Genomic DNA, 26,960 nt, shown 5'->3' on the forward strand with positions numbered 1-26,960 from the left:
TGCCACTGCAAATTTCTAGAATCAGCGCTATAGCAACAAGCCAGGACCCAGATGTTTGGAAATGTGTTTGCCTTTTACCTCAGGGTCCGCCCACCCCAACCCTGGCCCCCACCCGCCTCACTCCCATCCCCACCCCTCCAGTGCAGGAAGTCTGAGATCAGCATTTCTATGAGCTGCCAGACTCACTTCTCATTTCCTCACCCGCCCCGGCTCCAGGCTTTCCGCAGCCTGGCCCCAGTTAACCTTTCCAGTCTGGTTGCCGGTGACTTCTCACAGCCTTCTCCACCCTCCATCTCCACTGCCCTCCCTGCACCTGTGCAAATCTCCACCAACTTGTCCCTCTTCCAGCCACACACAAATCCTCTCTTGGCTCCGTATTTTCGCACGGGCTGCTCCTCGTGCCTTGAATGCTCTTCCCCGTCTTCTCCTGTCCAACTCCTGCCGAACCCTCCTGCTCCGTAAAGCAGAAGTCTTCTTGTCCTCTTCCTCTAATTACTGCTCCCACGACACTGCGTGTATCACTTGATTAAGGCTTCAACCTCACACATTAGGGTTCTCACGTACATGTCTGCTCTCCCCTGGCCATCCCATACTGGACCGTTGAGTTCCCTGAGAACACGTTCTGTTCATTGCTGGCGCTCTCTTGCCCGTCCCAGTACCTAGCACCACAGCAGGAGGTGAATCAGTGGGTGAGCCTCCCAAATTCTTGGCAGAAGAGAACATGACGGCTTGAGGAAATTTCTAGTTATGCCAATAGACCTCCAAGCATGTAACGCATTCATTTTTATTTAATTATTTAGTTTTTACAGAAGCGTCCATCCCAGCAAGCCCAGTACCCAGTACACACTAGAAGCTCAGTGAGTGGTTGCTGACTTCATGGTTGTGCATTGGCTCTCCCGAGGTGTGGCGGTGGGCTCTCAGCTCCCCTGTTCTTGGGGGGAGCTCACACTCCAGTGCAAGGTCGAGCCCAACAGTCATTCTAAACAAAAATAATAAGATGACTTCAAACAGTAGTAAGTGTTATAAAGACCATTTTAAGAGCATTACAGATGGGGAAAGGAAACTAGTTTGGATAGGGTGTCAGGGATGACCTCTCCGAGGCGTAAATGATACACGAATCTTGTCCTCAGTGTTTGCTCAACAAACCAGCAGGAATTTGTCTGCTTCTCTAAGGGGGTCTGGCCTAGTGAGGGCTTGTCCCCTGGAAGCTTTTCCTGACATCCTGCAAGAGGAATAAAGCTTTCCCAGCTCGGTCACTGGCCTCTGGATTGCAGAGCTGGCCTCAGTGTTTACTAAACAAACCAGTGTGATTATCCTGTCACGATCTGAAAGAGAAAGACCAAAAAAACTTAGCACAAATACAAGGGCACCTATTCAATTAAAGCCACAAACCAGGGCAGCGAAAAGGCTGAATATAAAACAGTCAGGGAGAGTTTTAATAAAAGTGAGTTACATAACTTGAGACTTGCCTGAGACTCGAACAAAGGCATTCTTATCTCAAGGTTAAAGAAAGGAATTAAGACCAGTGGCAGTTTCCAAGCACTTCTCCTATAAACTTTCTGGCAACAGTGAGGCTCAGTGTTGGGAACTAGGGGTGCCGAGGCGCTACAGCTTAGCCATTCCTCAGGGTTCATTAGGATGTCTTCTGGACAAGGGTGGATCCCCAGTGGTGTTGGAATTATGGGGCTTTCAAAATCATTACCATTTCCCAGCATGAGAACTGCTCCAGTTGGAAGCCACCTTTGAGACCCTAGGGCCACCCTCCTCCTATTCTGGCTAAAAAGCCCCAGAGGTCATCCAGGCAGTTATTACAGAACTAGAACCCCTGACCTCCAGCCTGGGACGACTTTCACTCCATCACACTGCCCGCACACCTTCTGACACCTCCACTGGCCCACAGTTGGCCGTCGATGGCTGGGGTGACAACCAGGCGTGCCCCTCCTCCAAACTTCTACAAATGGCTGGCCCCCACCCACCCTACCTGACACCTTCTTTCTCCCTTTCCTTTCTCTGCTCCTTCTCTCTTTTTCTCCTCCTTTCCCTCAACCTGGTATGTCCTCAACCCACTGGTGGCACAGAGGGATCTTTAGACATTGTTTTCTCCTGCTAGTGGCACCGGAAGGCAGTGTAGTCCAGAAACAAAATGTTTCTTTCTCTCCCAATCTCCCCTCCTACTTCTCTTCCAGTCCAAGCCTTGCCCCAGCTGGTGACCCGTCCCTGGCCCCCAAGCCTTTTCCTCCCTGTTCGTAATGATCAGTACTAGAAAACCAGTCATGTTTAAGGCAGAACCCTCCTCAAGATAGCTACATTCTAATAGCGCACTCTTTAAAGCCCAACAGCTTTCAATAAGAAATCGAGTCCTGCCAGTGGACACATTTAACAGATAAATACTTGGAGTCAGGGCTGTCCTGACCTCCTTTAGATTATAACTTAGAGGCAGTCCAGTCTACATCCCGCTGCTCAAGGACCTGTCAGAACTGCCAGATGCCCTGCACCGCCTCCTTCAGGGACCAGCAATCCCACCCTGGTGTCCATCACCTGCCCTGGCCAGGACTCTTCCTTTAGTGGGACCTACATTTCCCAGGCTGTAATCCAATGTCATGCTCCCGGTGCTATCCTCTTTGGGGACACAACACTGGTCAGCTCAGAAATCCTGACTCACACAAATGAGAAAAGGGTTACTTCTGAGCCACCTGTGCCAGGAGGTGGGTGGCTTATAGCTTTAAATCCAGCAGAATGTGGCCCAAGCTAGTTCTATGGACGATGGAGTGGTTCTTTGTCTGGGGGACCTGCCGGACCAGGTTGAAGTTGGAGGCAGGCTCAGGAGGGGTTGGTAGTTTCCCAGGGGTGTTGGAAATTACACAATCTCTCTCTGGATGGACAGGCAGAACTGGCAGGCTTGCTGGAACAGAATGAGGCCTTGGGAAAGAGCTTTTTCCCTACAACTCTGCCAGCATCCCTAATTATTCTGGCTCTAGATTTGGGGATCTTAAATAACAAAATGATAGGTCTGAAATTTACTTTGCCACTCCAAAGAAAATTGTAAGACTCCCCACGGGCACCAGAATTTTAGAAGTGTTAGTTTTAAAAAACTGGCTTTTCCAAAACCCTGCCACATCAGCAAAGCACACCAGAGAGAATGACAATTTGCATTTCTTGGGGACCAGGTCCTGTACTGCCCCTTTTTTCTGAGAAGTGGCTGTCTTAAATTTGCATCAAAACAAAGGGTACCAGCTTCAAACTGGGTGGCTGTTGCTGGGTTGTTTTGCATTTTTCCATCATCTTATTTAGAAAGCAGTAAGACCTTTTTCATTCCTTTGGGCTCCCTCCAAGTGGAATGGTTTTTTAGGTCCAGCATATTTCGGGATAAGCAATGGGTCAGAGAGAAGGCACAGGGTGGCTGAGAGCTTATGTTTAAATTTCTAGTGTTGCTCTTAGAACAATCAAAGAATGAAGTCTCCCCAGGGTGGCCAACACTCGCAGAGGGCAAACCCCTACAGTAAGTCAGCCAGGGAGAAGGGATGGTTAAAACAGGGGGAGGGCTGCCTCAGGGCTGGGCCTGATGACTTCTGACTGAGCTTCCAGAAACTGACATCCACCTCTACTGAGCGTAGCCCTAGGGAAGAGCCACAGACTATCTCCATGGTGTCTTCTGTATGGACGTTATTGAAGACACAGTGTATTCATCATGCAAGACCCTCTGTATGAGGACCCTCAGGAGAAATTTCATCCTGGTCCTAATACCAAGGACAGACATACATCTCTTGAACCATGATGCCACCTTATGGGATTTTGTGCATTCCTGCAAGCAGTCTTCAGAACCCAGCCACATATTCCGCATAGATCCTGCATCTGTGGTCCTGTCGGGGGTGTCCCGAGGGAAACGCCTGCCCAGATGCTCAAACCTCAGAGGACTCTTCCCATGGACAGCCAACCCAAAGCCAGAGCTTCAAGAAGCATGGCCTCAGCCCAAAAGCAAAACCCTGGACCTGAGTTTCTGTAGACATATCACTCATTAAATAACAAATAGTTCATATGACAAACGAACATGCACTGTGCATCAGAGGACATGGCCATGAACGTGAGAGGCAAAATTCCTTATTCTCACTGAGTTTACAATCTGGTAGATTTACCCTGATGCATCCACTTGAATTTAAAGATATGCCAATGAAATTAACAGGCAGCTAAGGTGGAAACCTCAGAAAAGGACCAGAGGACCAAAATAACAACAACAAAAAGCTGATCAGAGCCAGAGTGAATAAGGACATTTAGAGAAAGTCAAAGAATTATATTTCAATCTGCTGTGCAATCTTGGGTGAGTGACAACCTCCGAGCCTCAGTTTCCACATCTAAAAAATGATGACACCACAAAGACTCATAGTGAGAAATGAGTGAGATAATACTGATTAAGCTCTTAACACATATTGATAAAGCTCATGAATGTGCTCAATAAACACTGGCTCCTACTACTCTATTGTTATCCAAGGAGTGCTGAGAGAAGAAGGGCTCTTGGTGTGACATTTTGGCCACATGGCCTGTTTCAGTCCTACCAGCGGTAGAAATGGAAATGTGGGGAGGAGGGAGGTTGCCATTCCATAGGGATCATGCCCTTGATGTCACCTTAAGTCCTATTTCCCATACACTCACACTTCAGTTGTTCCTAATCCCAATCCTTCTTTTTAGGTAAGAAGGTAACTCCCGTCGTCGCTTGCATGTTGCTGATGGGAGTGGGTTCCGTCTCACTGATCCTGGTCAGTGTTAGAGAGTTAGCACAGAGAGAAAGTCCAGACCTTCTCACTGTACCCCCTGTTTGTGTGCTATTTGTTTCAAGGGAAGAGAGAAATCAATTTGTGTTTTCCTGTTCCTTTTTGGTGGTAGCAAGCCGTGTCACATGCCATGGACAAAACTCTGAACAGGCACATTCTAATTTTGGAGTTCTTTGCAACTGGCTTTGGGGTTATTCCTTCTCTAAAGTTCCTAGTCAGATGCCTCATTAAATGTAACATTGGAGGAGCTGTTGGTTGCAGCCCTGGGATGCACAAAAAGGAAAATTAAGAAAGTTCCAAAGATGAGGTTCCCTCTTTGGCTCCCATCTCAGCCTCAGTGAATAGCCCACTTCTGTTTCAAGGGATTGATCTTCGGTATGCAATCTGGACAATAAAAATTGCATTTTGAATCAATAAGATACTAAAGTTCCAGGATCTTGAAAACCCAGTTTATTTACCTCCTATGCTTCTCCTGCCCATTAGCCCCCACTCACACCCATTCCTCCATCCCTCCCTACACCTTTGTGGCCCTGAAGAAACTTCTCCAAGGCCAAGCAGAGAGTAACTTTGCAAAGAGGTGAATGGAGAGCAAATACCCACATGCTCCCCCACCCCCAACCCCCAGGAGCTTTGAAAGGGAGATACTTAAAAGAAATGGCCTTACTGCATGAAAACCAGGAAAGGCTAGAAGGTGTTGGAGAAACAGCATGCCACCCGTAATTTCTACTCACGCAAGATGAGCAGGCCAGTGACATAAACGGGAGAGGGACAAGTCTCAAGCTCATGTCTTTATTCTCCATAGACCTTATAACACCAATGAGCTGCTAATGGCATGTCCTCTGTCAGCAAATAGGACAACCAACAGCTGGCTTCTCTCAGCTGGTTCGGTTTGGGTACCTTGGAGCATGGGCCCCGAGGAGCTGAAAACATCCACTGTCTCACTGGGGCCTGAGGCTTGGAGCAGTTCTTTCCAGTCAATGTGCTGGAAGGCACAGGTCAGGGAGCCAGCTCTAGGTGCCCTTGGCAAGCACTTGTCAGAGCTCTCCGAACATGGATTTGAGTCTAGGGGTCAAGTGCAGAGGAAGAGGAGAAAACCAGTGCCAGGAAACAGGCCTCTACATTCTCCAATTTTATACTATTTCTGCTCTTCTGGTGGCTCTGAAGTTGGTGTGAGCATTGTGCTGTCCTCTACCTCCCGTCGACTAGAAATTATATGAGACACTTCTGTGGCCTAATCTGTAGCCCCTGGGAGCAGCAAAACCCCCCAAGTGCATGGCACCTTATATATCGTCCTGCCTGTACACCCCTGGATGTACTCAGGCTTACCTGACCTACACAGGTTATATTACAAAAACTTCTGGGAAATCTCAAACAGTATTATCATGTTGACCTAGGCGATCTTATAATTGCTATACACATTGCTTTTTGAATGCAGAATATATATTGATTATTTTCACATCCAAAGCTGTGAAAGTTAGTGTTTATTTATTTGCATGCTTTAACTATCCTATATTCTAATTAAGTGGGAATCTGTCCTGAATCTACCTGATTTCTTTGATATTACCCTAATTAAAGATTATGAAAAATATTCTAGCTCCCATGAATTCACGTCTCACAGAGTCATGTCTACTATTTACAGGTCAGTAAACATCTCAGGTAATTTACATCCATCATTTCATTTCACCTTTACGCCCGCCCTATGGTATTACTTCCAGTTTACAGATGCTGAATCTAAAAGGCAGAAAGAGTAAGTCACTTATAAAATCACAGTTGCAAGTGGTAGAACCCAAATGCAAGCTCAGATATGTCTGATTCCAAATCCAGTGATAGGGCAATCTGCTTCTCCCCAGTAGGAGCCACCAGGTCCTGGAAACTCCTCCTCCCTCACTTTCTCCATGTAAATACTGAAAGGAACTCATGGGGCCTTCTTTTTGAAAAAGGCTCATGGTGTCCACGAGATGATCCTACCCTCTGCTCCATACTAGTGAGGCCTCATCTGCGGTGCTGGGAACACTTGTAAGAGCCACAGTTTAATAGGGATACCGGTGAGGGAAGTTGACAAATCTAGGTAGGTCTGGAAAATGCAAGGGACTGTTGAAGGGTAATTAGCCTATTAGAAAAAAAACACAAGCTATCGAATCGGAGAGACAGTCTAACAGCTGTATTTTAATACTTGAAAAGCTGTAATTCAAAGAAAGAAATTGATTTTCTTCATTCTTTCATTTATTCATCCATTCATCCAATAAACACTTCTCACACACCAATCATACGCAAGGCACTGAGCTAGGTGCTGGGGAACAGCGAGAAACAGGCCAAATACACCCACAGAGTATAGTAAGGAAGACAGATCTTAAAGAAACCATTGCAAGTGTAATGATCTGATGGTATAAGAAGGAGATGACAAGGAGTCTGGGTCTTAGTCCTGGGTAAGACAGAAGCAGACTATGAACCAGAAACACGGGCTCTGGCTCCAATCACTTCCTTGACTGATGTTCTTGGGCAATTTCATTTAAACTCTGAACCTCAGTTTTCTCTTCTGCACAAAGGAGCTTAAATATCCAGAGACTGACAAGACTAGTGAAGTTTTACCTTTAGGACTTGCCACCTGCACAGGCTATGAGCCTAACTTTGAATTCACTCTTGCGTTCTTTTTCTTAAGGAGGGACCCCCAAACTGTAATAAGCTTCAGGACCTACAAAACCTAGATCAGTCTCCTAATAATGGCTGCTCAGTCTATTACCAGGAAGCAAGAATACAGTAAGCATCTCTATGGCTTACTGATCACATTCATCCCTGTGTAGTAGATGGACACTGTCAGTGTCCTCCTGGGTGACTGTGAAGAGCTCACAGCTTCCGTTTCTCTGAAGAGTTGCCCTTCGCTGCATGGAGCCCCTCGTCCTGGAGGTTGCACCACCACCCTCATCCGGAGCAGCTACCTGACATCTGAGGGGTCCCCCTCCCTGTAACAAAAGGCTGCAGTCCTGTCTCAAGGTAAAATCAGCTCTGTGGTGCAATCTATACTTTTTGTTTTCCTTTTTTTTTTTCATTGAGGTATAGTTGATTTACAGTATTATATAAGTTTCAGGTGTACAACATGGTGATTCACAATTTTTAAATCCAGGCTGCTGCTTTGGGATCCAACTGAAGTTTGACTCCAGCTGAGATGGCATCTTTGCTTAGCCTCTTCCTCTGTCTCATTCAGCTTCCCTCACTCCCTTTCTCCGAGAGCACTGCCCCACCAAGACATGAGCACCTAAGTCCCTGCCTGGGGCTTGGCTTCTAGGGTACCTGACCTAAGACACAGAGTGATAAGAAGAGTGTCATTTATTTCCTATGTCAAAGCCTGTCTGGTCCACTTTCAAACACAGTAAAAAATGAGCCACAAGACCCACAACAGCTAGTGTGCTCAGGTGACCGCAGAGATGTGATCCCATGACCAGCATCCGGGTACGAGGCCCACTCTGGATCCTGAGCAAAGTCTGCCAATGAAGAGTTACCCGTACCTCTGGAATCAGGCAGCGGGAGAGTGAGGGTGGTGATGCTATTTGTCAAGCCCTGCACTGTGACCATCCCACTCATAGTATCTTCTCTAAACCGTATGCTTCAGATGTTAGAAAAGAGACCAAAAGATGAGAAAAGAATGACTGGTAGTATCATGTCTCTTTTGATCATTTTCTTGACACTTTTTGCTGCAGGAGATTATAACCAGCTCTTTGATCCCAGCTGAATGGAAGAGGGATCGAGGCTCTCCAATGCTGCCTGTCATTTTAGAGAGAGACAGAGTCTAGGAGCAAAGAGATTTAACGCCTGCTTCTGCCTCACCTCTGACTTGCTTTGTGACTTGAATGGAATTAATCATCACCTTGGAGTGCTCCCACACGTGGCATGGAGATTTAGCTACACCCCCCGCAAAGAGCAAAGACTCTCTGGGAAGGATCATCATCACCACCCCCACATGTGTCCCATCTTTCTGACTGTCCTCTGCCATCATTTCTGGCTCCAGTTTCTTCTCTGGCTCCCTGTTGGGACCAGAGCCCTACCCTGAACTCTTGTCCCATTGGTTGGGGCCCTGTTCATTCTAGTCTCTTCCCCAGGACAAATGGACCCTTGGATAAATATGTGGGATACACACAGAGCACCCAAACTCTCCTTAGAAATCCCACCCTGTGCCCTGCCTGCTCAACCTAGATAGAATCCACCCCTAGCCAGCCTGGCCTGGCTCAGACTCAGCTCCCTCCCCAAGCTCAGTGGTTTGGACCATGGGTTCTGCTCCCGGTGGGGATGGGTCTGCAGCCATCTTCCCCACCCCCAGCTAGTTCCTGTCCACCCTCAACTCAACATCAGTTGCAACTCTTTCCCTCTTTCCCCTTTGGGAGCCCACAGTATGGATAATGACAGTTTTTAATACTTTTCTCTAAAAATGTCAGCAAAGACAAGAAAGGCACAAGATAAAAGGCTCAAAAGAAATATGAAGCATGTGCTTTTAAATTTTTCATCCTTCAAAGGAAGAATCAAAGATAATTAAAATATTAGTGAAGGGAGCACAGGTAGATAAGGATTATATCTGCATATTCTTTAAATTATAAATTATTGTGTTGCCCCTGGGGAGGTGGGTGCGGAGCTTTCTACTTCAACAACTTAGCTGATTGAAATGATACAGTCTGCAGAACTCTGAAAGCCTGTGAAATAAAGGCACCTCGTATGCACCACACGCCTCACTGATGATTGTGTATTGTGTAAACTTTGCTGATGTGCTGGATGATCCTCAACTAAGTGCAAAGAAGGTATTAGGCTATTAGGCCAAACGGAGTGAGATGGCTCTTGTTAGTCACCTAACAGTTTGCAAATATGGCATGTGTTGACTGTTTCTCTGCTGGGCCAGGCAGGAATGGACTGGGGGTGGCTGAGCGAGGGTGGAATGTCCCTCCAAGTGCTGTTCTTGGAGCAGAGGAGAGTAATCCTTCTGGCCTCATCTTAAGACTCCCCTCCCCCACCCCCCACCGCCGCTGCCCCGCAGTTGTAAACCAAGTGACAGCTGGTGATCAGTGGCTTCAGGGGCTTGGATTAGACCCTCAGGAGGCAAACTAGGAAGACAGAGGTAAGAGCAGACACAAGAAACTGTCTACTTGGGAGAGGAGCCAGAGCACCTTTCAATAAAGCCTCTGTGGCCTCGACATGGCCAAGAAAGGAGTCATTTAGGCATCAAGGGGGGCCTAGATATTCCTCTTCCTCCAGGAGCTGGTGTGAGAAGGCCGGGTCCAATGGGGACAGGGAAAGACAGAGGACATTTCTGTTTCTGCTGCTAGTTCACCTGCTGCTCAGCAGCCAGCCAGAAAGCAGACAACAACTTCCTCCTGGAGTCATAACTCAAATCTACTCATCTCTACAATTCACCATTCTTGCAACACCAAAGATGGACACAACCCAAAACTTAGACTGTCTAAGCATCTGGTGCCAAGATTCACACTTCATTTCGTGGAAAATCTCTACTTCTTTTATCTTGACTATAAAGTATTGCGGTTGACAATATTTAGGTCAGGTCTGGTAAGTAAAGCAGGCAAATATGATTTGGGACTCAAAATCGTTCAGTCTCTCTAGTGGGAGCGTGCGGGGCCCCTGACGAGGATGGCTCCCAGGGGCTTTGCTGGAGGTGGCTGATTATTTACCTGGAGAGCAGAAAGTACATCTCATCGGAGGACAAAGATAACCAATGAGAGAAGAGGAGGAGGGATGCCCACGAGGGTCAAAAGCTAAAATTGCCAACCACTGAGCTCACGGTTACTCTCCAACTTAAAATCCTTCTTTGGCTTCTCCCTGTCAAAGGGTCACCTCCAATTATGCTGCCCGTTAGGGTGATACATGGGACCTAGTTCAGCCCTATCTCTTGTTGGGACCTCCAGACACTCACCTTCAGGTGTCCAGACTGCTAGAGGCTGGAGTGACCTGGTGGTCTGACCACCTGTCCGCTTTCCTCACCCAGGAATAGTCCCTGCCCTTCCTATGCCTGGGAATTCCCTCCGCATCCTGAAGAATCAGCTGCTCCCTCCCCACCAATCTGCCTCCTCCAGCTGACCATGCCCTCCTTGGGCCACTACAGTAGCCTCAGCACCACTGTATTAGACTCACCTATTTTACGAGTTTGTAAATCCTCTAGGCAGAGAGGACCGTGTCTTAGCCTCCATATTTCAGTGTCTGGCACTGTGCACAGCACCTGATGGGTCCTTAACCAATGTTTGTTGAATCGAATTGAACTGAAATTCGGTGTGACTCTGGAGTAACAAGACACTTTCTTTTCCTTGTTCAACTCACAAATAATGTGAGAAGGAAAACAAAGTAATAGATAATGTATCATCCTGAGACAAATTACTTTAAAGGACAACGTCCACGTGAATTCTGGATATGCAAATTCTGTCACAGCATACATGGAAGTAAAACCAAGTTTGTCTCTTTAGCTTATAGTCACACTTTAGAGCCAGGATAACATTCAGTTGACTTTATCATTCGTAGTTGTTAGAGAAGTGGGTGTTTCGGGTTAACCAAATAAAGAACAACCATAAAAGGAAACAGGAGACCTGGGTCTGGGGTCCTCACTTTTTCACTGATTGCCTCCTGTGGGATTTGGGCGAGTCACTTCATCTCAATTCCTTCCGCTTCAGAATGTGGATGATAAAGTATTCTTGTTTAAAATACTAAATAAATTTGGAAATCGATCTGCCAGTGTAAGGTACTGTTAGGCATACGCTGACCGATTTCCCAAGAGTGAAACTCTAATATATTTAACACCAAAATATATGAAGCAAGAATTGCATCTCTCTGTGATGATTCAGAACGTCTTTCAGCAAGTGCTTCAGGCTCATTACAGACATTCTTTAGCATTACACCATAGATCTGTCAAGACACCAGTTAATAAAAAGTTCCATTTGATAGAATGGTACTAAGCCACCTTCTGAATAATACTGTATTGTCTTCAAATGGACACACTGTGAATGATATAATGAGGTTATCGCCAAAACAGTGTTAAAGTTTCATAAGTTAAATACAGACTCAGAGCTGGAAAGGTTTGTTCCAGCTCTGTCAGCTTAATCACTATTTACTGGTCCCCAGTGGGTTCAAAGGGATGGTGTTAGGCATTACGATGTGTGGTCAGTGATTCACAAACAGATCCTTGTTTTCAGGCAGGGAAACCAAATATTTGGGCAACAAGCCTTGTAAGATTCTAGGTTACAGGGAGGTTAAGGAACCCTTGGTGATTAGTCTCATCCAAAGAGAATTTTAAAGGTTTTCATCGACTGCGAGTCTGAAAATTCTTATTTACCACAGTGACACAGAAACTGCATTCTAGGGAAAACATCTGTCTTCCTTCAGACTTTCTGGAAACCATATACTGTGGCAGATATTACTGCATGAAGAAGTGGTCTGGGCTGAAGAAAAGCTGTCCACCGAGGCTGTAAATTGAGTCGCATCTAAATTCATCTACCACTAGGAGATTCCATTTTGTAATTTTGCTTTGGGACCAGAAACAAAAGGTGGAAGCCTGTTCCTGTTAGTGCAAGGACTGTGCACTGAAGTCTCTAGGGGGAGAAAACCTGGTGTGGTAGAGGAGACAGAAGAATTGCCTCAACGAGTAAATACTAAATGTCAAGCCAGGAAAGGACTGGGAAGAAAATCGAGAAATAAAAATCATTCTGGAGGGGAAGGAGAATCTACTGGAGGGACTTTGGGAGTAAAGATGACTCCTATGCAAAGTTGAGAGACGCTTTGTAAAAAATGACATGAAAACAAAAAAGCATTATTAGTGACCGAGGAGGGAATTAACAAGTGTGAGAGAGAAGCAGCCTGTAAGAACAGCCTCAGTGAGAGAGCGAGCATCTTTGCACAAGTTCTAAAATGGTACATTCCAAGCTAGGACCTGGCTTCTCAAGTGAGGTGCATGGGGCTGCAGTCTCACCCTCACCTGGAGTGTGTTAGGGCACGCAGACTCTCAGGCCCCACCCCAGACGCACGGAATCAGAATCTGCAGATTGACAGGATCCCCAGAGAACTGGGTGCACAGAAAATTGAGCCCTAGTTTTTTTTAGAGCCCTTGCAACCCGTCTCCTTCTTTTCTCCGGTCTTCTTTTTCTTCTTCTTCCCTTCGCCTTTCATCCTCCTCTTCCTCAAATTCCAAAAACAAGTTATGTGTGAACAGCAATATCTACTTGTCTCTACTTGGTCCTAATTCAAATATGCAAATACGTCTCTACTTGGGCCTCATTCAAACACAAACCAGCCTCCATACATAAACATGTGAACAAAACAGTTATATTGGGCCCCAAGAGAAACAGCAGGCAAGAGCCCTCCCCCACAAGATCTATATTTGTGTCATTTATTGAGACGGGGCCTTAAGTGTACACAGTGCTTTGTGGGGGAACATACCAAGGAAACATTACAATCCCTGCCCTTTAAAAAATATTTTTCTTCTTCTCTTACAGCCCTAGGGACTAGCAGGGTGAGGATGGAATTGTGAAATCTTCGGACCAAAATATTTGAAATAAATAGAAGGAAGCCACAGGTATTTGTTAAGGCCTCCAGACCTCTCTAAGAAAACAAGCACAACTTTCCCAAACAAGATGCTTGAGCAGATTTTTTGCTGGATGTGGAAACAAGCCCTTGATTGTGAAGGAGGCTCAATCACATACACACACCCCACCCACCGTACACACAAAACACAAGACACAGAAAGGTACTTTAAAAGGCATTTTGGACAAAGATATCCATTTAGAGAAGACATTTATAAAAGGAAATTTTAAAAGGAAAGATATTTGATGATACACACACAAAATCAGTTACATAAAATATAGAACAACAATATGATCAAGTATTATTTGGCCATTCAGGATTTCAACAACTTCTAGTGCAAAACACTAAGTGGCAAAGCAAGATACCAAACTTGCCGTTCACCACCACCCACTTCTGCGTAAATTAAAAAAGGGGAATTAAGTGTGCCGAAATGTTGACAGCCCCCATCTCTAAAACTGCTATTACAAGTGATTTCAGCGTTCTTCTTTGCAGTCTTCTGTATTTTCCAGCTAGCACAGAAGCACTATGTGTGTATCACACAACACAAGTAGTGCCTGTACTTCTCCAAATAGTCACATTTGCTTTAGTAAACGTTCTTTCTTGACCTCACTGATTCTCCTTTCTCTCTATTGCCTTGCCAAAGTCCACTTAATTACTCCTCGCTATTCAGAAAAGATTTGGTTCAGAAACCTGGTGATTCTCTCCATTTGAAAATCTGTGCCGGCTCTACCACTGAGAGAGTACAGCAGGCTTGGAAGGGGTCAGAATGAGGAAATTTAACACCTTCCCCAAGCCTCCTATAGCAGCCCTTCAATGTGAGACTTTCAGACTTCATTTCAGAGTGTTTTGAATTCCCAAACACATCATCATCAGTTGATATGGAAACACATTTTAAAGTCCAAAAACATGGTTTTTGCACTATCCAGAGACTTGACAGTGGAAAGAATTTTAAAGTTCACTAATTCTCAATTTTGGTGCATAATGCAATCACCTGGAGAGCTGGAAAAAAGGACGCCAGGGTCCTACCCTCAGAGATGCTGATGTATTGGTCCAGGGTGTGCCCTAGGTATCTGAAGTTTCTTAAAGCTCCCCAGGTGATTTAATGTGGATCATCATAATCCCTGCCACTTTACTCCAAACTCCACCCAGACCCCACGATGTGAGTTCCCTCTTGTCTAGAGCGGTGTGTCCGGCATGACCCGGCTCCATCACAGGCTTCCAGAGTCTGATCAGGTCTCTGGCTGTTGGCACAACAGTTACCTGACCATAATTAACTACAATGGGCAACCATGTCCTATTACTGTGGAAGAAGTGGAGGACCAACTTTGGTGGACAAGTAGCAGTCCTGGCCATATCGGATTATCTCCCTTTCACAGCCAAACAGACTCAAGTTAATTTATTTGCCAAGGACCCTAAACTAGTAAGTGTTTACGTCGAGATTCTTACTCCAAAGCCTCAGTCTTTCAACTTTACTATAGAGCAAAGAATCTAATGCATTAAAAATTTTTTTTTCACTTTCAAATGATTTTAGATTTATAGCAAATTTGCAGAGATAGCCCAAAGAGCTCCTGTATGAACTTCACCCAGCTTCCCCTCGTGTAAACACCTTACTTAACCAGGGTAATCTGTCAAAACTAATACATCAACATTGGTATGTTGTTATTAACTAAGCTACAGACTTTATTTGAATTTCACCAGTTTTTCCATTAATCTCCTTTTGTCTGTTCCAGGATCCCATATTGAGCATTAACACATGTAATATAACCACACAGGAAATGTGAAGTGCACACAGCCGAGAGCGTCCTCCCTTGGCGAGGGATACCTAGACGTGCATCTTGGAAGAGGTGGGGCCCTGCCTGAGCCTGGAGGGACGGGGAGTTGCTTCACGGGGGGAAGGGTCAGGGCACGCACCCCAGCACTCAGCGATATCCGGTATGTCTTCATGTGTGCTGGCTGCCCAAGGAATTTGCAGTTCACACTGGATGAAGGGTTAGAGCTCTAATCAAGGACTCTGGGACTGGAGAGGACTGTGAGGTTGAGCATTTCCAGGCACAGAGGACAGACCTTCCCCAGGCCTGAAGTCGCACTCCTTGCCCTGCACAATGGTGCAAAGCCTCAGGACCCAGGCTTGTTTCTGAAGCTAGTTCTCAAGTCAAAGGAACAAAAGTAACAAATAGTTAGCCTTGCTGCTTCTGAGGATTCTCAGCTCTTTGCCTCTCCAGGGACCACCTTTGCCCAGAGGCACCAGGAGGCTAGTGAGGCAGGTGGTAGCACCCAGCAAGCCTGGAGGGGAAAAAGCTGAACTTCACTCCTGTGTCCTCAGGGCCCTCTCGGCTGGGCTTTCTCCGTCTGCCGGGTCACTGGTCTTTGCACAGGACTCAGTGTCTGAGGCAGGCTGGGCCTGGGGTGTTAGCATTCCAACTGTATTTGACTTGGAATCAATTCTAGATTTAGCTCTTCAGCTAGAATTTTCCCTCTTCCCCTCCCCTCCCTCTTCTCGCCTCAGGGCCAGGTCGAGGGTGAGGCAAGTAAGGGGCCCAGAATACAAAATGGAAGGAGGCCTTTGCACAACCTGGAGAATGAGCAGCTCCTTCAACTTTGCACCCTGGGCCCTTTGCTTGCCTCACCCCAGTCCCAGCCTGGTTAACTCCTTCCCCCTCCACCACTCCACCCCTGAGGTACCATCACAACAATTTAGCATCTACCAAATAAAAAAGGGGTCAACAAAACCCCCAAATTTCTAACTGCCCCCAAGTTACAACTAATACAGTTTTAAATGTCCCAACTTCCAGCTTTGGAAAGGACTAAGTAGGAACAGAATTCCATCCTCCTGGCAGCCCCCTGGTGACAGGCCACGTTGAGCAGATTCCTGCCATGGGGACAGCAAATGGAACCCTGGCCCAGTCACCTGCTGGGGGCGATGGGGGTGGGGTCCTGGACAAGGCACCCTCTGCCCAGGCTCAGCTACGGGACCTGTAATTGAAGAGTTTGGGGGGCTGAGAAAGAAGAGAGACTCTGGAACCTCTGAGATCTTGGACTTGGTGGGGAAAGAAGTGGGAGCAGGCAGGTGGCCCAGAGGAAAGTACGTGGCAGGAGAGAGCAGACCTGAACTGACAGCTCTTACTGCTCTGGCTCCTCCAACACCTGGATGTCCAAGCAGGGCTCATGGCTCAGAATTGCCCTTGAGCGTCTCAGTCCTAATTTTCTCATATGAAAATGAAAGGAATTTTAATCACTGAACAGTTCTCAAGCCTGACTACACGCTAGCATCACGAGGGGGCTTTAAACACCGAGGCCTGAGCCCCACCGATGGTGGTGCTGTTTAATTAGTCCAGCCCGGCCATCAGCACTTTTTAAAACTCCTCAGCTAGTTCTAACGTGTTGCCACACTTGAGAACCCCCGTGGGAGATCTAAGCTTCCACCTCTGACATTCTGTGATCCTAAGAGAAATAACAGATAACTGTGTTTTAACTTGGCTTCTCTGAACAGAATGCAGTTCAAGTGCTCCCACTAAAATGTCCACAAGTTTGAAAAAGGTTAAAGGTTTTTAATTAAGTCCCTGGTTCACCAGCAGAAGGAAGAGACAGCCACGATGTCAAGGTTAATGAGTAAATTTCCAAATAGAAAATGCCACGGGGGCTCCCACTGCAGTGGCAGCAGAAGTCAAAATTAAGTTGCTTCTCATGCTCAGCAGCCAGTGGGCCTGACCTTGGGCCATGGCCGTGGTGCCCTAATTGTTACACGATTACTCAGCTGCCCCCCAGAGTGGGTGCAAGGCCTTGGGCAATCAGCCTGCAACCTCAGCTCAACCTCCTGGGAGGACACTGCTGCCAATTAAACTAGAGGCCACCTGGATCTGACAAGGGTGGCAGTCAGCCTGGGCTTCAGGGTGTGGTAAGGGAACAGTAGGCTCTGCGGTGCAGTGGCCGTTTGGGCCTCCATGAACTGGTCACATGCTGGAGCAGGGTGACTAAAAGGTCCACAGAAGATTGGGCAACAATTGATTTCAGGACCAAAGTCCAGGGAAGGGGTCCATCTAATACCTCACAGTACATAGTCCCAGTAGAGCTGCCCAGGATATCACAACTGGGCAGGCTCTTATCCAGATCATGAACCTTTTTTTTTCATTCCCTTCTTACTTTTTATTACTCTCCTCTGGACTTTCACATGTACTGTGGACGCTGAATCAGTGAACGCCAACTGATGCTTTTGAAGAGACTACAGCCTCAAAACATTATCTCACATACATCTCCAAAATGTTCTCCTAGGGCAGTCTACCCAAGCAATATAAATAAAAGCAAGAATAAACAAATGGGACCTAATTAAACTTACAAGATTCTGCACAGCAAAGGAAACCATAAGTAAAACAAAACGACAACCTACAGAATGGGAGAAAATTTTTGCAGATGATGAAACCGACAAAGGCTTGATCTCCAGAATATATAAGCAGCTCATACAACATAATAAGAAAAAAACAAACAACCCAATCCAAAAATGGGCAGAAGACCTAAACAAGCAATTCTCCAAGGAAGAAATACAAATGATCAATAGGCACATGAAAAAATGCTCAATATCACTAATTATCAGAGAAATGAAAATCAAAATTACAATTAGATATTACCTCACACCAGTCAGAATGGCCATCATTCAAAAGTCCACAAATAACAAATGCTGGAGAGGCTGTGGAGAAAAGGGAACCCTCCTACACGTCTGGTGGGAATGCAGTTTGGTGCAGCCACTGTGGAAAACAGTATGGAGATTCCTCAAAAGACTAGGAATAGACTTACCATATGACCCAGGAATCCCACTCCAGGGCATATATCCAGAAGGAACCCTACTTCAAAAAGACACCTGCATCTCAATGTTCATAGCAGCACTATTTACAATAGCCAAGACATGGAAACAGCCTAAATGTCCATCAACAGATGACTAGATAAAGAAGATGTGGTCTATTTATAATGGAATACTACTCAGCCATAAAAATGACAACATAACGCCATTTGCAGCAACATGGATGCTCCTGGAGAATGTCATTCTAAGTGAAGTAAGCCAGAAAGAGAAAGAAAAATACTATATGAGATCACTCATATGTGGAATCTAAACAAACAAACAAACAAACAAAGCATAAATACAAAACAGAAATAGACTCATAGACATAGAATACAAACTTGTGGTTGCCAAGGGGGCAGGGGGTGGGAAGGGATAGACTGGGATTTCAAAATTTGTAGATACTGACAGGCATATGCAAAATAGATAAACAAAATTACACTGTATAGCACAGGGAAGTGTGTACAAGATCTTGTGGTGGCTCACAGTGAAAAAAAAGTGACAATGAATATATGTATGTTCATGTATAACTGAAAAATTATGCTCTACACTGGAATTTGACACAACATTGTAAAATGACTATAACTCAATAAAAAAGTGTTTAAAAAAAGAGAGAGAGAGACTACGGCCTCCAAGTGCCATAAGGAACTTTCTGGTGACCTGGGTGGAGGGGTGGAGTTCTCAACCCCAGCTGGAGTTAGCTGGTCTGGAGTGGAGTCCGGGCATCCGTATGTTTTTCAAGCTCCCCAGGTGATTCTAACGTGCAGCCAAGGGTGAGAAGCACTGAGCTAAGCCTTGCTTGGCTCCGGTAAGGAGGTGGTGGGATGGGGTGGAGGGAACCCTGGCATGGCTCTCAGGGGAGTCATGGAGGAGAGGGAAGTCTCGAGAGGACCACGACAGGGAGAGCTGCGAGTTTTCAGAAATCACCTACTGATGCTTTTTAAACCTAATGCTTTTCAGTCATCCATTCATTCACAACACTGACAGCAGTTGGTTCCAGGGAAATAAAGATGAATGAGGCCCAGTCCTTGCTCCCAGGGAGCACTTAGTCTAGTAGGGGAGACAGACACATAAATGTAACTGTGGCACAGAAGCTGGTCATGGACCCTGTACATACTCCATTACTAGGCCCCAAAAGGCACCCCAATCTGGGGGTGAGGGGCAGGCTCACCCTACTGTCAAGCATGCTGGGAAAACTTAGGAGCTAAAATATCCAAGGAGAGCTTGGAAGGAGGGCCTGGACAGGGGAAAGGCAAGAACCCCCTGGCCTTTCTGGGCTTACTTTCCAGAACCTGTATCCCAAGAAGTCTGGGAAACAGGTACACCCAGAGCTACTCTATTGGACAACCCCAGGGGGGTGCCATTCGTGTTGTATTTCATGAAGACACTGCCTGCTAGAACTGTGCACTCAGCTGGCCCTGATGACGGTGGTGACGGAAGTTGGCTCTGAGCAGAGGGGCCCACGACTGTTAGGCTGGGAGGTGCCTCTGCCATTTGACAAGGAAGCCCCTGTAAGGAAACATGGGAAAAGATCTGGGTCTCTGGGTTCTGAGAGCTGCCATGTCTAGAAGCCAGCAAGAGGGCTCTCTATTTTCTTCCCATTCTCCCAGAGCTATCAGTGAAGTAGAACTAAGGACAGGTCTGTGGCCACCCTTCGAGCTGGCATGGTACCCAGACACTAGCATCCCCTGGGGCTAGGGTAGTTGTGGCTTCCCAAGAACTGCAGGGGGAGTCACTGCAGCATGGGCAGTGACCCAGAGTGATGAGTCGTGAGACCTCACCTGAAGACCCACTGAAAGAGACTAGGTGGAAGGGGACCCAGAAAGATGACTTGAGGTCCCGCCACCATCCTGGTGGGGATGTGCAGCCAGTGGACTTTAAATATTAATGTGACCTCATTTGTTCCCATAACCTGGTGAGGGCTGGGGAAGTGTGGCTTGGGTTGGGGACAGTCAAGTGACATTTAAGTATCGCATGAGATAATAAAGGACAGTATATGAACAAGGAGAAGCCCCAAGGAGAATGGTATCCCTGAGCAAAGGGTCAGGAATGTCAGGAAAAGCCTCTCAGCAACACCCTCTGAGTTGGGTCTTAAAGGATGAACGGACTTCAGCAAAGTTTACTGAGAGAAACAACCCAGATCAGGGGACAGCGTGCACACAGGCACACAGCAAGAGCCTTCTTCAGCTGGGACCTAGAGAGGCAGGTGGGGTCACACCGGGATGCCAGCGAAGCGTACACCAGCTTAGAAGTGTGGATCTTGTCTTGCAGTGGATGAAGATCCCCGAAGAATTCTAATCAGGATCATGATGTAATCTGATAGGTGGAAAATCTGTCCAGCAGCTGTGGGGCCCTGGTAGGGGAAAGACTTGAGGACACCAAGAAATGTTCCCTGCCACCTGTGTCACATCCTGCTTCTGGAGAAAAGGAGGAGAGAAGTGGGTGCCTGTTGAATTGCCAGCCACCCACTATTTCTCCACAGCTGACAGCGGAGCTGGCCGTGACCTCTCCTGCACTCCCCATTGCTCACCACCATCAAGCAGAGGCTGGCTTTCAATTTCCAGGCAATGCAGAAACCTTGCCTTCCTTCCCTCTGATTCAGCTTATAAAATAGCTATCTCTACAGCCCAAGGTAAAACAAAAGGAGCTTCGCTTTGAACTTCAGGGGTGTGCTTCCCACAGGGGAAGTGAGGGCTGGCTAAGTGAGTTCCTCACCCGCCTCCCACCAACTCACTCTGACTTTCCTTTGATGGTCAAACCCATTTCTCAGGACCCCCAGAGTGATTCCCATCACGGCTGGGGTCAACCTGCTGCCTCCTTCCCCACCAGAAAGCAGCATGGGGCCCCTGGGCCTGTTGATTCAACAACCATTTCTAGACTTTATTTGCTCAGATCAAGAAAAGACAGAAAAACAAACTAAACTCTTTGACTGTGAGAAGACACAGACACGCAGACACCATGCCGGACAAAGTGAATGTCAGAGAGAAGCATTATTTATTCAACTGTCTGGATTAGTGGGTGCCAGACAGCTATTAGAACAGAAATCATGCTTTTGGCCAACTGTGTCTATTTATGTCATGGGGAGCCTCCACAGAGAGCCCAGATAATGCTGTTATCTTCACCCACACGAGCCAAATGTTTGGATAAATAAAGATGTTGTATGAAATTCCCTATCTGTCACTTTTACACAAATTGACATAGAATGGAACACTGTTCGATTGTGTTCCATTTCATGGCTGCGTAGTTTCCAAGGCCAAGGAAAGAGGAAGGAGGCGGCTTCCTGGGACTAGGGATCCATGCAAGAATATGTTTGCTTAACCTGTCACCCTCCTCTTTGCCTCCTCTGTGTGCCACCACCAGGTCCTCCCCCAAGTCCATGGTTCATTGTACATGAGGTAACCGAATCCTTGGGAGGTTGCTAAAATTGTCCACCTGTAACTAATGTTTTAATCTAAACTGACCTAAATACTCAGGTCAGCGTACATCAATCAAAGGGAGTCTTTTAATAAAAGGGAATCTTGGGCACACCAGTCCCACTGGCAGCCACTTTCTTAGACTGTCTACCTTTGTTCCATTTTGGTGTCCAGCTTGTTTGAGACCCTTTGGGCTTTGTGTCTTGCTCCCGGATCCCTGGAGAATATACTCTAAGTCTGCTCCCTTGCTATGACTGCCAGCAATGGACTTGCACGAACCCTGAAGCTCCCCTGGGAACACAGTCCAGCCTACAGGCGCCAGCGAGCCCCTTGCTGGGCAAGTTCCAATTTCCCACATGGAAGGTTGGACAAAAACAGAAAATAAGTCAATTGTTACAACCAGAAAAGGCAATAACTGAGCCCTCCCTACAAGCCCACCTCATTCAGGCGTCTAGCCACAACACAGAGAACCAAAAGCAGCCAACCTATTGTACCAGACAGGCTACACAGCCAACGAGCCCTACTAAGGGAGGCCCACTTTTTGAAAAGCAGCTGCACACAGACATGGCATACACATGTCCTCCCTACCACCTGTCTGAGCCTTTATGTGTAGGTGCTCACCCTAAGGTGGACTGAGCACCTAGTGGTCACCTTTTATCTCCCCCAAATCATTCTCCTTTTGAAACCAGGAGCCAATTTCTATTCAGAGGATTTGGGATGAGGCTGGTGAATAAGTTAGGACTAATTCAAACTAGTTTAAACAAAGAACAGATTGTGTTAGATGGACGCTGGGGGCATTTATAGGACCCAAGGAAGAATAAAAGAATCCAGTTGTAAGAAAGGCTGGGATGCAGCTGAGCCTCACAAACAATGAAAACCAAAGACCGCATTTCTGCCAGTATCTGCCTCTTCCTACAGGAGATCAAGTTCCTAATCATCTCTGGAGACCAGCTTTTTTCTCACGGTGGAAGACCCGGCCACCAACAGCTCCTGACAGTTTCATTCTGCGGCTTCATTTACTGGAGAGAGGACCTCCATCCCACTCCCTCTTGGTCTGCTGCTGTCCTAAACTTTCAGAAGGGGATCATTAGTCCATTTTGCAACATGAACTGCTTCCACTGCAGGCCCTGGATGGAGCTGGGGGCACGGCGTGGCAGAGCATGGCCTGAGAGCCCCCCAAAAGGGGATTGCCGCAGTTGATCAGAATAAGTGAGAGTCATCGCTTCAACTTGTTCCTGAGCTCCACCAGTCCCAGGCCCATCGAGCAAAACGAGAATTTCCCCGTTATGTCCCAGCTACATTGAAAGACAGAGGCTGCAGTTTGTTTTAGATAAGCCAGTGTGGAATCCTTACCGCTTACTGGCTTATAACATAGACGATCCCTTTTCTCTCACTGGGCAATGGAGAAAAAAATTGAGCTGCCAGTCTGAAGAGTCCCTGTGTCTCAGACAAAGACCTCATTCTGTATTCTGGATGAGGCCCATCCTTGACAAATGGCAATGTGAGAGAGAGGTTAAGCTCATTGGTTCTGGAGTTAATTAAGGGCTGAGTTCAAACGCCTGCTCCAACATGTATAAACTCAGTTTTATCATCTGTAAAGAAGGATGGTTGACACCCACCTCCTGGTGTTGGAGTGACAATTTGAGACAGTACCCAAAGAGCGCCCCGCACGACACCTGGCACACAGAAGGTCTGTCACATCTTCAGTGATGTTCTCTGTCCCTTCCTGATGTCTTCTTCATTTCCCTCTCCAACCACTCGCTGGGGTACCAGGGATCTGCTTCCAGGCTTGCTCCCTACCTGTTCTTCCTGTACAAGTGATTTCCCCGAGGGATCTTTATGAAATGTACATCCTCGCCCCAATTTAAAATCCTTCATGATGCATTAAAACAGTCAAGACAAAGTTGAACTCTAGCATGGGCCCCAAGGCCACTCTCAGTTTGGCCCTGCTGACCTCTCCCACCTCACCTTGCCTACTCTAAGCTCTCACCACGCTGGATCACTTGCTATTGCCCAGACATGCCATGTTCTTTCACTGCCACGCCTGTCCCCGCGTGCTGTCCCCTCTTCCTGCAGTACCTATCTCCGACTAGCCTAGCTAAGCAGTTGTCAAGATTTGTGTGATCAGGAGATTCCTGGAAATTTCTGTGGACCCCAGCCCCCTTTATGAATTAGATATGCTTTGCCTGACTCCATTGCCACCCGTGTATGCCTCTATCAAAGTTCTAATTACACTGTATTTACTTGTTTGTCTTGACTATTAAATTCTGAGTTTCTTGAGGGCAAGACGGCATTTCCAGCACCAAGCACAGAGCCTGGCATGAAACAGATGTTCAATAAAGTCTGACTGCTGAAACACCAATGACATATTTGTGAAGCCACGTGTACTGGAAGGAATGAAGACGAAATGCACAGTCCTTTTCTCCAGATGGCTGGGTGAGCCAGCTGGGCATACAACCCATGACCTGGGCCACAACAACCCAACGGGCACATCCAACTGCTCCACAGGAAACAGAATCTAGCACTGGGTATAAAATACTAGATCTTAAAGCTGGAAACCTACCTGCGAAGTCCTTACTTCTTATATCTTGGTCAAAATGCTTAACTCTGTTTCCCTCACTTTCAAACAGAGTTCATAACTTTATTATCAATGAGAATCAATGAGACAAAGACTATAAAATTTAAAAGTACCATTGAAATGCTTCATGCCATTTCAGCAGATGGCAAATATCCCCAGCTCTAAACCGAGGTTAGTCCTTGTTCCTAAATACCAAATCATTGTCTGTTACAAGATAATGCTGGTCATCATTTGTGTCTGTCTCATGTTTGGGTATTGCATCTCAAGTGGAGACCTGGGTATACACTTCACACCCCTCATGACTTTTAGACTTTACAGTACTCACTGGAGCCTGGCTGTGGCCCAGCACTGTCCTTAGGGGCCATGCTGTGAGATCAGGTCCCAAGCAAAACTCCTATAATGAGCTCTTCCTGGTACAGCCAACAAAAACAACCCTCAGATAAGATGTAACCTCTTCTTATGCAGACTCCTACGCTTTCGCAGCTCACCCTCTAGTGAGATGAGTAATAAAAGAAAAAGCTGAAAGTAACTGTGAGAATAAGGTCTGCTTACTCATCTATAAGGATTATGTACTGGGTTTTAACAATACATGTATTAAACATTGCTAAGCTTCTTCCTGCTTATAATTATTAACAAGTTGCAGAGGGACTCATGATAATTGTCCTCTGGGAATATTACTCAGATAGTGCACAACTCTAAGAAGGTGACCTAATTCCTAAGGTCAGGTGATGTTGAGCAGGGATGTCAAAGTATGCAGAACAGAAAATAATTAATGAGGTAACCACGAGCAGCAGGGCCATAAATTCATCTGAGAGGTTTGAATGAATTCAGGAAGAAAGAACTACAGCCTCATTAAGATTTGCACATTTCTAATGTTTGTTCTGTTACTGGTGGTGCAGTTTGTGGTTAGCTTTCCCTAGGTGACCAGCATATGGAACCCAGGGTGTCAACCTGGGGCAGAGTGGAAGTCAGCGAGCCTTCGCTCATTGCATAAACACTCAGGAAGCACTCACCGAACACTTGGCACAGTAGCAGGCCAATTCAGATAAGTTCCCGGCCCCAAGGAGGAGGTGCTGTGCAAACCAATGAGATAAAGGCAGTTCCAAGTCTGCAGAGAGTACCAGGACAGCCCAGAGAAAGGAGTGGCTCATTCTTCCTGGAAACATTGGAAAGGGTATCTTTGAGGACACGGCCTTCAAGCTAAGTCTTGAAAAGCTCCCCTGGCTGAGAAGTGAGGAAAGGGCATTCCAGGTGAAAGAGAAAAAGCAGGCGCTGTAGAATCTCTCTGCTTGTCTGGAGCCAGAGTGGGCCCCTACAGCGTGTGGGCCGGGCAAGCTGGCCGCGAACCTCAAGGTCAAGCTAAACAACGAGTAGGGAGAGCCACAGAGGACTGCCAGCCAAGTCCTGGAGAGAGACAAAGTCCAGGCCGGTTGGCGACAGAATCAAAGGGTCAGAAGCTGGCGGATCAGGAAGAGAAGGAGGCTCCTGTTTATTGGTGGCAGCTAATAAGCAGGTTGGGCTGGTTCAGAACAGACAAATTTGCAGGCCCAGGGGCGGGTGTCTGGGGAACAGTAAGTAACCAGCAAAACTGGAGCGTGTGTTTGGGGGGGAAGTGAAGAGGCAGGAGGATGACCCAGCAAGAGGGGCATGGGCCAGTCATGGCGGGTCTCCCCTGTTGACTGAGGCCTGGGCTTCATGTGGGAGTCAACAGGGAAATATTACAGTATTGCAAGCTGGGGAGTCTCTGCATCAGAGAATTCCAAAGGGCCACAGCACCTCGGGTCCTACAGCCACAGGCTCTGTCTTATCCGTGGCCAGCAGGTGCTAGGTGAGCTTTCGTAGACTATGCGAAGCTGGCAGGCTCTAATGGCTTTAAAAACTGCTTGTTTGGGCTATTTTAGAAATAACTAAAATATTTATTATTTAAATAAATTGCTGGATGTGTAAAAATTTGAGTTTGGTGTCAGCTAGCTTCTGAGCTAACGGGTCCAGCCTGCAGTGAATAAACCAGCCAGGGGCCAATACACAGAGGTCGTCTTTGATTCGTTCACGGAACACAGCCCTGGCCTCCGGACCTCAGCTCCACTCCTCCCACTTCTCCTGCCTGCTCTGTACCCAGGCAGGAAGGCTCCCCCGAGACTGACTGACAGCTGAGTTTGGCCAAAGGGAGGCACTGGCAGAAGAAAACAGGAGAAAAGGAGAAGCTGGGGCATTTCTCCCCACTTTTCTGTCTTGGGCTGCGTTAACTCACCTCCTCTCTTCCACTGTCCCTCCAGGCTAAGGATGGTAGTGATATCTGACTACTGCCAATCTTCCACTTGTCTCCTTGCTCTTTGCTTGGTTTCTCAGTGTCATCCAGCACCTGTGTAACTGATTCTCCCCATTCAGTTCCCACTGTAAACACTCTGCGCGATTACACAATGCTAGACACAATCTCTTAGTTCTCCCCAGACCTCCAAATTATGGTAATAACAGGGAGAGCCTTTAACAGAGACAACTGATATTTTCACAATCTTACCTAAAATGTGAGAAAGACATCTGTTAAAAAAATGTTTCCCTTTTTAACTAGCTAAAGAACATGATCTAAGGTATAGGATGTTAGCAGCCTCAAGATAAGGCCCCCAGCTTGCCTATCCCCCTTCCATCCACATGTAAGCCCTCTTGTGTGGAAATCCTGCAGCCACCCTGTTCAAGGTGATCGCATCGTGAGGCAGCCCACGATAGAGGAGGTCCATGAGTTCATACTCAGGCACCGCGGAGAGGGGAGGGGTAAGGCCACCTTCAACCTAGCAAGGAGAAAGTTGTGATTCTAAGTG

The 26,960-nt window shown here is 46.8% G+C and overlaps 1 long non-coding RNA gene across 1 annotated transcript; it reads right to left on the reverse strand.

Moving 5' to 3' along the window:
• Positions 1–340: 340 nt before the first annotated feature.
• LOC123612034 (uncharacterized) lies at positions 341–26,525 on the reverse strand. The gene is made up of 3 exons (XR_006719188.2): positions 26,396–26,525; positions 25,158–25,300; positions 341–979 (listed from the first exon to the last, which is right to left on the reverse strand). It is a non-coding gene; the product is annotated as an uncharacterized LOC123612034 (long non-coding RNA).
• Between the last annotated feature and the right edge of the window lie 435 nt (positions 26,526–26,960).

The sequence above is a fragment of the Camelus bactrianus genome, chromosome 15 (genome assembly GCF_048773025.1).
Source record: "Camelus bactrianus isolate YW-2024 breed Bactrian camel chromosome 15, ASM4877302v1, whole genome shotgun sequence".
Classification (NCBI taxonomy): Eukaryota; Metazoa; Chordata; class Mammalia; order Artiodactyla; family Camelidae; genus Camelus; species Camelus bactrianus.